This window comes from Nannobrachium achirus (genome assembly GCF_963921795.1).
Source record: "Nannobrachium achirus genome assembly, chromosome: 9".
Lineage (NCBI taxonomy): Eukaryota > Metazoa > Chordata > Actinopteri > Myctophiformes > Myctophidae > Nannobrachium > Nannobrachium achirus.
In genome coordinates this window covers 43628383-43641779 of record NC_137818.1, presented here as the reverse complement: position 1 = coordinate 43641779, position 13397 = coordinate 43628383, and positions in this window count along the sequence as shown.

Sequence of the window (13397 nt, the reverse complement as noted above, 5' to 3'; positions counted from 1 at the left end):
AGACAAGCAAGTGGTTTGTTGTCGTGTGCCACACCGTTATCTGAAGCTTCCATTGACTTGCATGTGGAAATAAGCCGGTTATGTTGTGAATCCTGATTGGCTGCATCATGTACTTGTGGGTGTTACTGGACGGGGGAGGTGCGTGTTGACAGTCACGGCGTAGCTTTGTGGATGTGATAGACGTCCAGTCGTCCACGACTCCACGCCACGGTAAAACACTCGCAGGCTGCTAAGTGGACTAGTTTGTAACAACACATCACATTTTTAATTTGTGGACAAGAAACTTACATCTATAAAGCCCTGTATGCATTTGCATAAAGTGTTTCTTTAGCCTATTTGTGAAGCTAGGTTAAGGTATTGAGTTGTTGTGTCCATTCAGTTGTATTGAGGTGAGTGTCTATCTGTATCAGCAGTTATATAAATTAATATACATTTATCACCAATAAGTAGCTACATACAGACAGTCTCAACAGTCTATCATATTAGGCTACTAGAATAATGAATAGGACTACAAAATGGTTATCCTTCACAGGCATCTATTAAAGTTCACATCCTTGTAATTATGTTAGCCCATGCAGGAGCCAGATGTTACTGATAACTTGGGAACCAACCATGTAGCCCATAGGGCAGGAGCCTAGCTCCTGTTTCGTAGCATGTACTGTAGGAAGCTTGATGTAGGCCTACCAGTACATCCCCCATTCCTCCAGCCATGATGCACAAGTGTGCGTGGCAACAATGCCTAAGTGGTATGTGCCTGGACCAGTAGGCCAGCAGGGGCCCCGGTTTTCTATTATTATGGGGGGTTGTAATCCACCACCAATCCTTGGCCTTCTTATACTGAGCTGGAGGTGGTTGTGGTTACACCACCCTACAATGTTGCACTCGTCCTTATTGTCATCCGTGATGCAGCTGACAATGGAGTTGTCATTGGAAAATGTCTGTCAAGTGCCACATACCCAAGTTGAAGCAGAAGATGAATGTGTACTCTGAAGGTGTACTCCAACTGATCCAAAATGCCGCGGCACGACTGGTCTTCAACCAGCCTAAGTTCTCACATGTCTCTCCCCTTCTCCGCAGCCTCCACTGGCTCCCGGTTGCGGCCCGCACGGAATACAAAACACTGATGCTGACCTTCAAAGCAGCCAAAGGTATGGCTCCTCCATACCTCCAAAACCTGATCAACCCCTACACCCCCACCCGTGCACTTAGATCAGGCAACACAGGGATGCTGACAACCCTCGCTAAAAACCCCAGGGCAAAAATCCACTCGTCCGAGACAGTTTGCCCTCCTGGCCCCCAAGCTGTGGAATAAACTCCCTGTCGCTCTTAGAACAACGGACTCACTCGCTAGCTTTCGCCGTGGACTGAAGACTCACCTTTTCAGACTCCACCTAAACCCTTAGCACTACTGTAAAAATCAATGTCCATACATGAAGCTAGTTAGCATTTGTTTTTAGGTTTTTTAGAAACCTTTTTACTTTACGGATTATATTGTTTTTCTAGATAGATATTCATTTGCATTTGTTATAGTGCTGTTACTGACATTTAACCTTGTTTATTATTGTGATGTTTTTATCTACTTATTGTAAGTCGCTTTGGATTAAAAGCGTCTGCTAAATGCCTAAACTGTAAACTGTGTAGACTGTAGAGCGTTGAACATGAAAGGTCACAGAATGGCTGCTTGTGGTGCATCGATGACATACTGAGGTCTTCTGGTGAGGTAGTCTGTAATCCGGTCCAACAGGCCGTGGTCTGACTACCTGCATACCCGAGAGCTTATCATGCTAGCGAGAGTGGCTGATAGTGGTGTGTAGGCCACTGGAGAAGTAGAAGAACATGACTTTCACTGTTTTGTATGGCAACTCCATACATGGCAACTCCATACTCCAGATGTGTGTAGGCTCTGTGTAGCAGGTAGCATCATCCACACCAATGGTTGGCTGGTATGCAAGCGACAATGGGTCCAGGGATATATCAGGATTGACATGCATGCTGGGGCTTGATCTGGGTGGGGTATGCACTATGCAGTGGGTGGGGGGATACCAAATCCAGTGATACTTGTCATGGTTTTATTATGAAACAAGGCTCCACAATTGTCACTGAAAATAAAACCTTGTTGAAGAACTCAGTGGAAGTAAGTGTATCTCTTAGCAGTTACTTTCTATGGACTTATTTAGTAACTTTGCATGAGAAAGTTGCTGCTTAGATGCCGTCAATGCTAAGCCAAGAGCAGCATTTATGAAACTGACTTATTATTAACAAAAGCAGACACAGTACTAACTACATTATGTTGATGCAATTTGATGAATACCAATGAACACAATAGATTTAATTCACAAGGGAGCAATAAGAACTTCCTTTCTCTTACAACATTTATACATGGAAAAAAAACAGATCATTTGAGATCACAAGTTGCAGAATTTCAACAGAATGATCCAGGAATATCCCACTGGGTCCAGACGATTACTTTAACACAACATTGTTTGAAACTTATGAAGAACAAAGAGAATCTTTGAATAGTAATAGAAACAGAAGATCAAAGGTGGGGTGAGGTCAGTAAAGAATAATATTATATCTGTATATCAAAGGAGATTAATTTGATCACTGTTTACAGCAAACCTGAAGGAAGAAGCACTACAATAACGTTCAGTATACCGTAGTGTCATAGATACCTGTACAGTATAGTTATATAGTAAATACAGAATTATGATCATACAACTTAAAGCATTTCAATTTACGAAGAACACGAACAAGTATTCAAAACAACAGTATCCAGAACAAGTGCTTTGATAGAGAAGTTTCATGAAATGTTACCTTCAAATGACAGTGATTGTCATCAAACTCATGGCTGTGACTGTGACCTTATAAGTTCACACTATGTATTCATCTTGTGTTCTGTTATCATAATTAGCCTAATAGATTCCCAGAAGCTGAACTCTAGTGACTCAATCATTCATGACAACTTGACCATCATGTGATATAAAGCTGTTGAGACCACCAGTTTTTGAAATCGACTGGATTGACTCATAGTGAGGCATGGGCATTATTATATTATGCTATTTGTAAGGAGTAAGGACATAATCATGCTCATCACTGCACAGTCAAATACTGTCCTCCTCTTTCCTTAATGTACAATAATAAGTGAGGAGAGAAAACTATCTATATATCTGGATATTTTATTTTGGTATTTTGATACTGCATCTCTCCACTTTCAGTCCTCTTCTGGTAGTGATGTGGTTGTCATCCCTCATGCTTGTCCAGGTGAGGGATGATGTTAATCTGTCAAGTGCTTCGTGTTCTCTCGTACTCTAATCCTCTGAGTACAGTGGCTATTTATATATACATGCTTGTAAGTGGTGAGATTCCTGTCGCCTAATTGATGCCAATGACTTTAACATGTGACATGATGTCATGGTTGGTCAACTTTGCTTGCCATAGGTTTACCATGAACGTCCTATATGCAATGCATGCTGCATGCATGAAAGGAGATGGCCCAAGCCCCCAGAGCCACAGTAGAACGTCTTCGCCTAGAGGTAAAACCTGGGATAGCAGTTAAGGGCTACTGCATGTACTGTACGTACAGTATATGCTCGCTAGTGGGCCTGCTCAGTGCTCAACACTTCAGCAAAATTGGCCTCCTTTTCGATGCCAATCGGGGTACTTCCGTCAGTCTTCCAGGTGGTTCAAACAACACTGAGCAACTTTCATTGAAATTAATAGCTGGGGGCGGGGCAGTCCGCCCTATCTATGAGATGGCCCTCTAGGGTCTTCGGCAAGTTCAGATGGTGATTATCAACATCAGTGCAGAGCCAATCTGGGAACCCATCTGCAAAAAAATAAAATAAATTAGCTGTAGAGCTCTGAAATTAATCTGTCTTGAGAGATTAGTGCAGAGCAGGCTATTGTACACTATAATGATGACATACTGTACCATACTTTACAAGTAGCTTATTGGCCTACTGTACGTTTGTAAACTGGAATTCAAATTCAATCATTACAAAACAGAGGATTTTGGAAATTTGTACTATTTTGTTTGTGGAGTGGAGCCATTTTCAATATATTCATAAGTCCATAAGATCCAAAGATTTTACATTTAAAGAAGTACTGTAGTTCGGCCGCCGCCTGGACTGCCCACTGGTCCAAGAAACTATGCTGTTAAAACAGCTATAGTGTAGCAGGTTACGATACCAACGACGACCATTGCTGCATGTCACTCCCCAGCTCTCTGTCCCCATTTTCCTGTCCGACTACTGTATACTATCAATAAAGTCTACCCAAATAATTACTAATAATTACTTATTTTCTATCAATTGCGCACCACATGAAGCCTTGAATTTATAGACTTTTTCGTTTTTGTCGCATTCCTAAGCCAATAATTTGATGACCAGTGGAATCTCAAAGAGTCTCCTATTGACCGATGACATAGTCATTAATGATTGGCTCATGAATGCAACAAAAACAAATCTCCATGAATTCAAGGCTTCATGGGGTGTGAAATTGATAGAATATAAGTAATATTTTGGGTGTCCTGTTACTCCTTCGAGAATTTTATCCAATTCTGTGTTCCTCTTCATAGAAAGGAAGTTTTTCCAAGATGCCTGTTACTGGCCCTGCCTCAAAGACTTTGCAGATAAAAAGACAATGCCTGGTTAGGCCTGTAGCAAAAACAAACAACGTAATAGAAACAAACAGGCAGGGAGGTGTTTTTTCTATTGTTTTCATGTGGCATGTCAGTTGGTGGATATAGATAATAAGACTGGCTCAACAAATATAGCCCCTTGAGATGCAGCACCTTGTTTTAGAGGGGGTCCAAAGGGGAGAGTGTTTTCTGCTGGTGTTTCAGTCCGAGTGTATCAAAGGGTGCGTTCGGAAATGCACACTGGGTCTGGTTAGGGTTAGGGGGGTTAGGGTTAGTTTTAGGCATAGTTTTACTGAGGTTATGGTTAGGATTAGGGTCGGATTTAGGCACTCACTACACTGAGCACACACCCGGTGCGCATTTCCGAACGCACCCTTTGATACACTCAGACTGAATCACCAGCAGAAAACACTCTCCCGGGTCCAAAGAGAGCATTACAATACTGTAAACATACAATGCATAACAATTAGCAAAAGAAATGAAAAATAAAATATCAACCAGACCAAAACACAACACATGATAAGACAACATGATAGCAAGGTAGGTAGGCCTATTCTAAGCAAGCACAAAAAGATGGATTATTTGTTCAGGGTCAGATATCATTGTCGTTTTTAAAGTCAGCTCTAGCATACAGTTGAATTAAAGGAATGTTTAGTTAGATATTATGATGAAATATGTTATTATTAGTTTGTTCATTGTTTATAAAAGTGTATATAAAAATATATATAAAACTGTAATAGTGTAATGATCATGGAGATGCACAATAAATTGTGTCATAAAAATACTTTTGTTCACTTTTGAACACTAGCCCTTACCCGTTCAAAGATATGAGCTCCGAAATGATGTGCAGTGTGTGGGTTATGGGATGTGCACTGTGCACACAGTATATGATGGATGGAAAGTAACTTTAACTGGTGCTTGCATGATAATATGTAGGACCATCAATGTAAGAAATACCCGTTTCGTTTAATGGCTATAGAGATACTGTGTACCGATCTCGATCTGCATGATTTTTGGACAACATCTGTAACAGGGCCAATCAGTAGGTGCACTGCATGCATGTTTATTATCATGCTTCTGTGATGCACACTACACAAGCACACTACACAACACTGATTGTGGGGCAGCATCTTAGCTTAATCTTATATGATTCTGCCATCTAGTGGACAATAATATGTATGAGTATCTTATGTATGTATACTGTATATCCCTCTAAGGCCCACGGTTGTAATATTACAACGTTTGTATTTTATCCAAAAAAAGGTTTAAATCATTTTATTTTAGCTCCCCCTACCACCTAAACACCACCATTGGATTCTATTGTTTAGTATTACAATGCCATTGGCCACAATATTTGCATATAAATACCCCCCACAGGGGCTGACATTCACACCCGCCACACCCGCTGAAATTCCAGAGTTTTGACGAACAACATCTCACTTTTTCATGGAAGCTATACCTCAAAAAAACATAAGTAAAATGCCTGTACTATTCTTTTTGGTGATCATTAGAATGTCTAGAACATGTACATATGTTATTATTTTGAAAAATATCCCCCATATGTAAATTAGAGCATGATTTATGATTTTTGATTTATGGCTATAAAATCTTACAAAAACATTTTTTTGAAAAAAACATTACATTTTCCTCTTAATAGGACTCCTACAACACCATCTGATTTTTTTTCAATTTTTTATTTCAAGTATTTCTTAATGCGGGCCTTAGAGGGTTAAGTATGTATGTACAGTAGGCTTAATAATGCGATGTATGTAGGCTATTTTTGCTCGTGTCTTTTGCCCCTGCCTGTCAGTGTAATAGGAAGTTTTATTGGACTTTATTTTTTCGTAAGATTTTTCAATGAATTCGTAAGGTTTTTCAGTCTATCGTGCATTTTGTGTGTTTCGTCTTTGAAAATGAAACACTTTGCAGAAAAAAAACAACCTCGCAAAAAGAAAAATAGCATTCACAGAAAAAATTATAATCTTTGTACGTGTTTGCGTTCACATTTTTTCTACGAAGCATGCCATTTACGTGTTTGTGGATCATTTTTTACAACTCCAAGCCATTTTTTTCCTACAAAGCATGCCATTTAACTGCGACGAATAATGTCCCATTTTGACCTCTCCTCTCTTCACAATTACTACTTCGTGCATAATATCCATACCGTGTAAACTTTCACAACTATAGTTTACAATTTTAAGACTTGGCGTGTATTTTCAAAGTCCTGCGACTAAAAAGACGACTGCAACAGTCTGCGAAGCACAACCAATCTGCTTGCATTGCATTCAGCGCACACGACCACTCATCATACAGACGAAGTCTGAAAAATACGACGACGCATGTTTCGTCATAGTCAGGTTCCTTATGCTTTGATTTATACTTTTGTCGGATTTTTGTGAGGATTTACAAAACTATACATTTTTGGAAAGGTTATTATCTAAGGAATCAGAAAATCAATGTTTCCATTTGCTCAGATGTGTTTATGGTGGCCATATTGGAATTTACAAAATGGCCACCATAAAATTACGTTTTGTAATATCTCAGCCTCTAAATAAGCTGGAACATTGATTTTGACTGCTAAACCTACATTTTCAGGGTCAAGGAATCCAATGGCGGAGGTTATAAAGCTCAAATAATTACGACATTCACCCTTAGATGCATGACTGGGTCCAAAACGGCCTGGTGTGTTTGTTTTCTTGCTATATTAGTTTCACTATGTTATTTTGTTGGATGTTTTTGAAGATTTGCAAAACAATACATTTTTGTAAAGGATAGTATCAGAAAATCAATGTTCCCATTTGCCCAGATGTCTGTGGTGTGGTGGCCATATTGGAATTGACAAAATGGCTGCTGTAAAATGTACGTTTTGTAATATCTTGACTCCTACATAACATGGAACATTGATCTTAATGGCTAAACCTACATTTCCAGGGTCAAGGAATCCAATGGTTCAAGTTATCATTTAATTTTTTGTATCATCCTATTGAAGTGCATAATCCACCATATGGGTAAATAATGGCACAGCTCAGTCAGTCAGTCAGATACAAAATCTAAAGTGTAATCATAGACGGTCTCTATGCATCATCATAATCATCACCATCATCACTTTCGTGCATCACAGCTTGGGAATCGTCATCGTTCTGGAACTGGCTGCTGCACTGACACAGTACAGTCAGTCAGGCTAAGTCCTTAGCTTTGCAGAAACATCTGCCAGAAGAACAGTCAGATTTACACTAGTATTGGACCATCTCAAGGATGGCCTTTGGGGCTGGAGGACCTCTCTGGTTGTTGGTTTGAGCATGCCATCCAAGTACCCATTTTGCAGGGGATCCAGCTGTGGATCCTTCAGAGCAATGGCTGCTTGTGCCCATGCCCTTTGGACATGGATTTTCAAGATGTTCTGCTTCAGAGCTCCAGGTGTTGGAGGGAGCTTTCACTTTCTGGCCTATGTTTGCAGAAAAGATGCCATGGAATTTCAGGGATTGTCTTGATGTTGATGCACATACAAAGGACTCCAGTGTTGACAGCATTTTCCCATAATTTCAGCATCATCCAGTCTGCAGAGCATTGTTAACATCTTCATCTGTTTTGATTTAGACCCTGCAGCTAGGTTGCCTTGCCTATAGAGGAGAACCTCCCTGTGTGACAAGAGAATATATGCCCCATGAAGACCAGCCACCTCAAAATGGAAATTCTACCCACCAAGATGCAACAGATACAGGACTTATAGTCATTAGACAACACTAGTGGATGGCATGGTGCTTGTGCAGAAGCTGAGCAAAACAATTGCGACTGTAGTGACAGTCAAGGATCTGAGTGGCTTCTTCAATGACAGACTGATGCAATTAACACAAGATTATGATGAAAGATTCTCTGAAGACAAGGAGAAGCTTCTATTAAGTATCAGTCAGATGACACCAACATCAAACACATATGTGTTATGTGTCTGATGTTGGTGTCAGACTAAGGCTGATCTGACTGACTATCTTGCTGCCAAACTCTAGAATACAACAGGGGATCTTCCAGGCTGATCATCACATCTGCTTCTAAATACAATTTACAAAATACAATTTGGAGCAACAAAGACCTGGTCTTTGAAGAAATTAACCACGAAGAAGCAGACACACTGCTGATCCACCAGGCTGTGCTTGGTTCACAGCAAAACCCACCTAATACACATTTGGTATTTCCCTACCCAGATAAGGAGATTTTAGTGCAGGTCAAAGCAAACTGCGGCCTCTTGCTGAAGAACACAGCCATTTCTATGGCCTCTGGTGTTGTGCAGATTGAACCACTGTGGCGAGCTCAAGGTAAAGAAAAAGCAAAGGCTTTGCCAGCCTTCCATGTATTCACTGGGGTCGACAACACAGGGAGGTTCTCCTGTATAGGCAAGGCAACCTGACTGCAGATCTACCTCAAAACAGATGAAGACCTTATCAATGCTCTGTAGATGCTTTTTGATGAAGCAGAAGTGACAGAAGGAATAGTGTCAACCCTGGAGTCCTTTGTATGTGCAGCTTACTCATCCTAGAGTAACAACATCAAGACCATTCCTGAACTGCGATGGCATCTGTTCTGCAAACATAGGACAGAAAGTGACAAGCTCCCTCCAACACCTGGAGCTCTGAAGCAGAACATCTTGAGAGTCCATGTCCAAACAAGGGCATGGATTCAAGCAGCCATTGCTCTGAAGGATCCACGGCTGGATCCCCTGCTAAATGGTTACTTCAAACATTGATTGGGATGCTGAAACCAAAGACCACAAAGGTCCTCCCAGCCCCAAAGGCTATCCTTGAGATGATCCAATGCAAGTGTAAATCTGACTGTTCTTCTGGCAGATGTTCCTGCAAAGCGAAGCCTGTACTGACATGTGTCAGTGCAGCAGCCAGTTCCAGAACGATGATGATTCCCAAGCTGTGATACTCGAAAGTGATGATAATGATTATGCATATGAGACTGTCTATGTCTCTATGATTACACATGTCATGATGTTTAACATGGTTGGTTACACAAACATTTAAAGTTCACAGTTAAATATAAAAGAACTCTGAGTTCGTATCTGACTGACTGCCTGGGCTGTGTCGTTTTTTTTGTTTTTTTTTTAAGATTTGTTTTTGGGCTTTTTATGCCTTTATTGATAGGACAGTAGACTGACAGGAAATGGGGAGAGAGATGGGGAATGACATGTGGCAAAGGTCGTCCGGATCGGGAATCGAACCGGTGACGCCAGCAGGCATCATAGCCTAGTATGTGGTATGCGCCTTGACCACCAGGCCAGCCGGGCGCCCCCCTGTGTCGGTTTTTTACCCATATGGTGGGTTATGTATTTCAATGGGATGATTAAAAAAAATAATTAAATGATAACTTGAACCTTTGGATTCCTTGACCGTGAAAATATAGGTTTAGCCATTAAAATCACGTTCCATCTTATTTAGAAGCCAAGATATGACAAAACATACATTTTACAGCAGCCATTTTATAAATTCCAATATGGCCACCATAAAAACAATTGAAACATTGCTTTTCTGATTCCCTAGATAATAACCTTTCCAAAAATGTATAGTTTTGCAAATCTTCAAAAAAATCTAACAGAATTACATAGTGAAACTAATATTGCAAGAAAACAACCACAGCAGGCCGTTTTGGACCCAGTCATGCATCTAAGGGTTAATGTCGTAATTATTTGAGCTTTATAACCTCCGCCATTGGATTCCTTGACCCTGAAAATGTAGGTTTAGCAGTCAAAATCAATGTTCCAGCTTATTTAGAGGCTGAGATATTACAAAACGTAATTTTATGGTGGCCATTTTGTAAATTCCAATATGGCCACCATAAACACATCTGAGCAAATGGAAACATTGATTTTCTGATTCCTTAGATAATAACCTTTCCAAAAATGTATAGTTTTGCAAATCCTCACAAAAATCCGACAAAAGTATAAATCAAAGCATAAGGAACCTGACTATGACGAAACATGCGTCGTCGTATTTTTCAGACTTCGTCTGTATGATGAGTGGTCGTGTGGCTGAATGCAATGCAAGCAGATTGGTTGTGCTTCGCAGACTGTTGCAGTCGTCTTTTTAGTCGCAGGACTTTGAAAATACACGCCAAGTCTTGAAATTGTAAACTACAGTTGTGAAAGTTTACACGGTATGGATATTATGCACAAAGTAGTAATTGTGAAGAGAGGAGAGGTAAAAATGGGACATTATTCGTCGCAGTTAAATGGCATGCTTTGTAGGAAAAAAATGGCTTGGAGTTGTAAAAAATGATCCACAAACACGTAAATGGCATGCTTCGTAGAAAAAATGTGAACACAAACACGTACAAAGATTATAATTCTTTCTGCGAATGCTATTTTTCTTTTTGCGAGGTCGTTTTTTTTCTGCGAAGTGTTTCATTTTCAAAGACGAAACACACAAAATGCACGAAAAACCTTACGAATTCATTGAAAAATCTTACGAAAAAATAAAGTCCAATAAAAACTTCCATAGTGTAAGTCTGTCAGTCCTATATTTGGCTTACAAAATGTGTGGGAGGCCCCAAAAAAAAGACAAAAATCATGAACATCTTCCAGTGAACCATGAATTAGAATCACTATTTACACAAGTTAAAGTGAAAGTGAAGGAGATTCGAAAGAAGGGGATGCCACAAATATTAGAGTTGTACCATGTAACTTTTTTTATAAAACAAATCTTAAAATTGTCCTAACTCTTAAATCGCTAAAGTTTTAGAACACCCACTTCGTTATTTTCAGCTTCTGAAGCCTTCTCTTTATATGTTTTCTATGATCCTGACCGGGGTCCGGTTTTCGCGCAAAAATTACGTCATCATACACTACCGGCCAATCACAGCGAGGGTTATACACTGCCGGCCAATCACAGCGCATCTTGAAGTGGGGTCGCTAGCTATCACAATAGGGCGGCCATATTTGTAGGCGCCCGTGTGTCTCTATCTATACTCGGGTGAAACACTCCGTTTCTCCGGAATGCCTGAACGCACAGGAACCAGGGACCCCTCTAAAGATAGATCTCGGCGAGGTGGAGGCAGACGCGGGGGTGACGCGGGGGTGTGAGGCCCGGTCCGCGGCGAAAAACGGCCGAAAGACGCGGACGCTACTGACCACTAGTTGAGCAACTTACACAGTATAGCTTTAAATGTCACTGTAATTTTCATCAAATGGAGCAACACATGTACTCTGACTCATGTGACAATGAGAGTGTTCTATCCTATACTAGTAAGACGCCTCAGGGCGACAAGTGACCTCGCCCCAAAGGGGCGAGGTTGCGCCATGTATTGGCCATCAGGCCAGTGATGTATATCGGACCAGTTATGGAGTCCCCTGGTACCCATATATGGAGATGTATATGGAGATATGTTGTGGGAGCCCAAACATGCTTACTCAGTTATTCGTTATGTGAAAGTCCTATGACGTCTTTGACATCTGACATCATACGGGTACATACAATCCCTTTTTTGCCCATACATGGAACCAACTCGGTTCTTGGTGGAAAAGCTCACCTCTGGTTCATCCCATAGGCCTTAGTGCGGTTCCCCTGACATCACAAGTGATGTCAAAGCGTGAGGTCAGAGTGGCAAACCCATTCTGGGGCCTTTTCCACTGGCAAAGGACCTGTTCCAGAACCAGTTCCGGTTCAACTTTCTTGGAACCTTGGTTCATTCTTGCTAACTGGCTTGCGTTTCCACCAGGTTGAACCATGATTGAACCAGAGGAACCAAGGATTTTGTGGTTCCCGTTCGGAATCAACTTTTGCTGTTCTGAACCAACTCCGGTTCTCGGTGGAAAAGCTCACCTCTGGTTCATCCCATAGGCGGGCATGTCACTATGACTAAGACATAACCATAAACAAACCTGTTGATACTCTGTTTCTATCCTCCCCCCACCCCCCCCTGCCACTCCGGTGGAAGAGCCCATCACAGCATAGGATCTACTCTTTCCATAGAAAACACCCTGGTGTCTTCAGTTCCAACGGCCAATAACCTTGGTGTTGTCCTGGACCGTCAGCCCTCATTCAAAGCACACATTGCAGCAGTCTCTGTATCCTGATCCTGTAGGTTGTAACACTCTATCTATATAACAATTTGAAACTGACCGAACGGTGCATTCGACATACAGACGACCCAAAGCAGTCCAATTGGCTAGGACTGATCACGTGGCACACGGAGTTCTTAACCGGAAGTGCGTCCGGCGGTCAAATATGTCCGACCGGAAACGTGCGCTGCGGCACAATAGTTCCGCCACAATAGTTCCCCCCCAAAAAAAATATTTTTTTTATTTTTTTTTTTTTATTTTAAAGTTTTTTTTTACTTTTTTTTTTCAAAAGACTTTTTTTTTTTGAAAAAAAAAGTTTTTTAGTAAAGAAGTGGGCGTGGACTCTAGATGTGAGCGGCCCGAAGGGCCGCGAACCTCTAGTAGCATACATACAAAGGATCAATTAAACCCTTCCTCACCCATGAGTCAGCCCAGCTCCTTATCCAGACATCAGTCATATAAAAACTTGACAATTGTAACTCGCTCCTTAGTCCTTACTGGCCTCCCAGCATGTACATGTATACATAAGCCCCTCCAAATGATCCAGGATGCAGAATATTCAACACCGATGTGTATACTGTTAATCTAATTTCAGTTGTAAGTGTTTTTCTGTTGGTTTGCTAATTTTGGGAGTCATGATTATTTTGAAAAAAACAGAAGTATGACAATTGTATCACACTGCTGTGTATCTTAAGTCGATGTTTG